The sequence below is a fragment of the Pteronotus mesoamericanus genome, unplaced genomic scaffold, assembly GCF_021234165.1.
Source record: "Pteronotus mesoamericanus isolate MK-2021 breed Mesoamerican mustached bat unplaced genomic scaffold, CSHL_Meso_final contig_130, whole genome shotgun sequence".
In the NCBI taxonomy this organism is placed as follows: Eukaryota; Metazoa; Chordata; class Mammalia; order Chiroptera; family Mormoopidae; genus Pteronotus; species Pteronotus mesoamericanus.
The window spans coordinates 29840755-29846481 of NW_026555060.1; positions in this window are offsets into that span (position 1 = coordinate 29840755).

Consider the following 5727-nt stretch of genomic DNA (forward strand, 5'->3'; position numbering starts at 1 on the left):
ATGACTTTTTTAAACAGGTTCTCTACCCCTTCCTCATCCTCTTCTCCTTCTGGTATCCCTATTATATGGATATTATTATGTTTCAGGTGGTCCTGAATTTCCCTAAATGCCTCTTTATTCTTTTTGAGTCTTTTTCATTTTCTACTCTTTCTGGGAGCTTTCTTTATACCTTGTCCTCCAGCTCACTGATTTGATCCTCTGCTTCATCTAGCCTGCTTTTGATTCCTTCTACTGTGTTCTTCATTTCCTCTTGTCTTTTATTGATAGTTTCTATGTCCTTTTTCATGCTGATATAGTTTGCAGTAAGTTCCCTGTAGTTTCCCTGTAGTTTTTTTTGTAATTCTCTCTGAGCTCACTGAGCTCATTGAGCTTCCTTAGAACCATTGTTTGGAACTCAATATCTGATAGTTTACTTGCCTCTATTTCATTTAGTTCTCTCTTTTGAGAGTCCTCCTTTCCCTTTAAGTGGGGGCAGGGTATTTCTTTGTCTTCCCATTATTTGTGAGACTCTTCTTTTTTGCTTCTGCTTCTTAAATTGATCTGTCTTGATTTCTTGACTTTTTGGTGTGAACTTCTATGGTAAGAGACCTGTGAGATTCAGTGGTGCAGTTTCCTTGATCTCCTGATCTTGCTGCTCTTTGGATGTCTTTTATGCCATTTATGTTGGCTCTCTGGAAATAATTGGGTTTTGATTGTTGTTCAGTTGTTTTTTGGTGGGTCCTACCCTTCACCTAGTTGACTGAGGGTCACTTTGCATGCTACATCTTGTGTGTTTTTGTGCAGGTGCTGCCAGAACAAAACCAGGAAGTCCACAAAACAAACCCACATCTGCAAAAATAACTTCCCCTTGCTATCCCACTATCAACAGCAAATGAACCAGTATTAATAATGCTATAAAGAGATTAATATTATTATTAAAAAGGAGAGAAATAAACTATTACTCTAAAATCTAATGACTTAATTTGCACCAACTTGAGGGCCTGAAATGAATGATAAAAAGCTATGTAGTAAAGAAAATATCACAAATCATGAAGAAGACCACAATGGATTTCATGTCAGTAGCCTCTAGTGTTTACCACTGTTTTTTCTTTCTTGATCTGCCTCTGATTATGTCAGATGTTGACCCCGTCTGATCTTACTCAGTGTGTTCGAGACTTCCAGGAATCTACTGTCTGCGGCTGTCTCATTCAGTTGTCAATCTAGTCACTCTGTCCTCAGCAGTCAGGCTTAGGCACCACAGGGAGGGGCAGAGTCCCTCCTAGGGGCAGGGTTATTGTTTCCTCTCAAGCTGTTGCTGCTCAGGGGAGTGGTCTGCCTGAGCAAGATGGCTGTTGCCGCATAGGGAAATGACTCAGCACCAGGATCCCACCAGCTATTCCCTCAGTCCTCTCCCCAAAGACTCCTTCCCCAGTCTCTCCTCAGGCATCTCCAGCCCACTCTGCCCTTGCCTTTGCCAGAGACCAGGGTAAGTGGCTGCAAATAAAAATTTATGCCTTGGCTCTTTAAACGGCTCTTTGCATCTCCAGCTGCCCATCTCTGGCAGAAAGTAACCCTGTCACTTTTCACAGCTGACTGCTATCCGCAGTTTTGGGCTCTGGTACTGTAGGTTGGGGATCCCTGTTTATGATTTAGACCCCACTCTCCTCAGAGAGATCCAACTGGCTGTTTAAATATCCCTCTGGCACTGCTGCCCGTGGGCAACCAGCCAGCCTTCTAGAGTCTCCACTGCTCTCCTTACCAGTCAGGTTGTGCTAAAGCTGATTCTTCTGTCTGTCCAAGGTTATAAGGCTTCTCTTTTGCTATTGTTCAGTTGTTTGTTCCAGTTGATTTTTCCACAATTTAGTTGTAATTCCAGGTTGGTCCTGGGAGGAGGTCAGTGTGACTTCCATTCACTCCTCTGCCATCTTGCCCCTCTCTCCTATCATTTTCTTGGACTGTGGTCATCATCTGCAAATGAAGAAACTCTCAGACAGTTTTCAGATGAGGAAATGTGATCTAGATGTCAGACAACAGGCTGAAAATTCCAAGTTCTCAGCCCCATCAGTGAAATTGAGATATTTGTCTTGAGGCATAACAACACACAACCTTTAAATGCCTTATTAAAACACTAGTTTTGTTTCTCGTTGTCTGTTATAAAATACTTCAAGAGGCTTAGTTGAAAAGTATTTGCTTACTAACATACGTGATCCTATCCCCACACCAAGCCCATAGGATGATCTTAGATGAGTTTCTTATTCTTCCTGGGCCTTGTTTCCCTTATCTGTAAAATAGGGGAAATTTTTCATAAGACTGTTAAGAAGATTTAGCGAGTATTTGCCAACATCGCTCCTCAAGATCAGGCTGTTAAATTTTATTTCAAGCTGTTTGCATTAATATATTTCTTAAGTAAATATATATTTGCTGCTTGCTGTAAACAAACTATTATTTAGCAGTCATGGTAATCCCTGGTATTACTAAAGCCTTATAGTTTATGAAGTCTGGTAAATTATAGATATTATACTTAAATATTAATTAATTTTATTGTGTGTAGGCACTGTGGAAGACACAGAAATTACATGACACCAATTCTGCCCTCAAAAAAATATACAGTCTAATGGGAGAGAAAGACATGTAATGAAGTAAATGTCATATAACAAAGATGACTTATTACTTATCACAGAGCTGGGAAATAATGCTCAATATTTCCTGTCTACTTCTCTATTGCAAAACAAAGAAAATCCAAGTTACTATTACTGCTCCAATCCCTCCATTTCATTGAACTCCCAAAGACTTAATTTTAATCTTCATGAAATTAGTTTTTCCAAGATAGAATGGGTATTAAGTCAGAGTTCTCCATTGGTTTAAGTCAGAGATCTCTAGAGGAACAGAATCAACAGGGTGTGTGAGTGTGTGTGTTTTAGGGAATTGGCTCACGCAGTTGTGGAGGCTGAGGTCCAAAGGCTTTCCATTGCAGAATTCCTCCTTGCTTGGGGAAGATCAGACTTTTGGTCTGTTAATGTCCTCAACTGATTAAGAGAGACCCATTCACATCGTGGAGGATAATTTTACTCAACACCCACTAATTTAAATGTTGATCTCACTGAAAACACTCACTCACAGAAACATCCAGAATAATGTTTAATCAAATATCTGGGCACCATGGCCCAGCCAAGCTGACACATAAAATTAACCATCATAGCCCCCATCCTCAACCTCCATAGACTCATACTTTTGCAACAAAGAGAAGTTGAGGGGTGAAGGGATAACAAAGCTGGTATCATTTATTTGCCCTAAGCTGGTAATCTAATAGTATACTTTTTTCCTAAGTGAATAAAAGAATGTTGTATTTCTCCCATGATAAACTGTAAAACTTCACTCTCTTCCTTCTTCCCACCATGGCTGCATATGATTTTTTTACCTTTAAAATTTCCTGGCCTAGGGGCATTACACTGAATGTCAGGTGAAAGTTAAAGAATGCCACTATAAAAAATAACATACACAAGTAAATGGAAGTTTACCTCTCATTGCCTTCTCTATTCTGATAAAACAGAAATCTATTTTATATTTTTGGTGGATAGGAAAGCTCATATCTCTGAACTATGTGCTGTTGTTAAGAGCGCCAGTCAAGGTGGTGTTGAGATAAAAAAGTCAGTACACTAGAAGTCCTCTTCCAAGAGCTCAGGACTGAGGTTCAAGACAGAATAATAGCAACATTACTAATGGTTCAAATTTATATCACTCTGTCCTGGCCTGCCCGGCTCAGTGGACTGGGCACCGACCTGCAAACTAAAAGGTTGCTGGTTTGATTCCTCATTCCCCCATGGGGGCACATTCCTGGGTGGTGGGCCCTGTTCCCAGTTGGGGTTGTGCGCAAGGCAACCAATCCTTGTTTTTCTCACACACTGATGTTTCTCTTTCTCTCCTTCTCCCCTCCTTTCCCCTTCTCTAAAAATAAATAAATAAAATCCTTAAAAATTTTTTTGTATCATTCTTGAAACTGGCAGATTGCTTCAGCAGCTTGCCTATGAAAAAGACATTAAGGTCTGCAGTCCCACTTCTAGGGTTCTCTAGTTTGAGACATGTGATCAATAGCTTTTAAAAAGGACAGTCCACACCGCAGGTCCCAGCACCCCCAAATTTTTATGTCAATAACACTCAGTTTGGAAAAAATAGCTTTTTATTAAAAACATCAGCAGCCCAGTTCTGGGGCTTCTACCTAGCATGATGTCTCCTCCTGTTCCAGAACGACAAACACAAAGGAAATAAACCTGAAGAGTGCGAACAATGGGTTTGTGTAGCATATCAGCCCCTCAAAAGCTATGTAAACAATCTTTGCTTTCAGCAAACCAAAATTTTTAATGTCCCTTCAGTTATAAGAAGCTAAAACACTGTAATGACTTCCAATCTTTCTGAAAGCGTATGCATGGTGATACCACACTCATTTTAAAGAGGGGAAGCCCATCACTGCATAGTTTACACTCGGTTCAGTCCAAAGGCAAGACCAAATTCCACAAACATTCACTGAGCTCCTTCTGTGTATAAATTGTCAGAATCAGGTTGTGATCTTTAAACATATTTTTTTCACTACTAAAATTTTGTCAAAAGCTTTCTTTTAGTTGACAAGTGGAATGAAGACAAAAACCTGGTATTTTTTTTTTAAACTAGAAAAATATTGGCTCTTTCAATGTGATTTATGCTACTTAGTATCAAGAGAAAAAAGGTGGATATATTTCTGTCTTGAAGAGTTTCCTGGTTTTACAGATTTCCTTTCTTTCTTTTCAGCAGTTAAAGGCATACCAACAAAGACTCCCAAGAAATACCAGCCATACATACAATTTTTGTACTTCTTTTTAAGAGCTCAAAGCAGTGTGAAACAAGAGTACAATTATGAAAGCAAATAGTGCCTACCACAATGTCTGGCATAAAACAGACAATAACTCACAATGACTTGGATTATAGCATTACCTTACAACATGCCTGTTTTTATGGTTTCCTTTGACTCATGGTTTGGGCTAGAAAATTTAGTTTATTATGAAGCAAAAAAAAGAAAAGATGATTGAAGGAAATTTTTTTTAGCAACCAAGTAAAAACTTTGTACCAGTCACTAGCTATATTTTATCTCCCTAAATTCTCTCAACCCTATGAGATAAGAATTTATGATATCCATTTTATAGCTGGTAAAGTTGAGGCTTGTAAAGGATCTGTTAAGGGACACCATCAAGATTTGCATCTGAGCCTCTTCATTTCTTATACCTTTTTTTCACTACTTTGGGCTGCAGTATTATTCTATGACTGCCCTTGTCATGAAAATTTAAAATGATTTGTCTATAAAAGGGCTATCAGTGTCATAGTCTTCTTTTCAAGTTGGACATTAATATTTTGTTAGATGTTTAGAGATTGAAAAAAATTTCACAAAAGTAATATGGCATTGGTATACATGAAGGCTTTGTTTCCAATGAAAATATAATTAAACTTTCACTGTCATATGAATCAGTTGCTAGCCACATTCCTGTTTTGAAATATTTTATTCATATTTTTAGGAATATGAAACTATTGAGTAATAGAGTGAGGATAAAGATAATAGAAGATAATAAGGAAGAAGGTTTCTCATCTGGAAGTACCAGTACTCCTTACTTAATTCAGAGATTACAAATTAATAGCTTATGCTTATGTTGTTAAATATCATCACACTTTTGCATAATTTATTCCTCCTTTGAAATGGAGCCAAGACAACCACAGGGCCTTTAT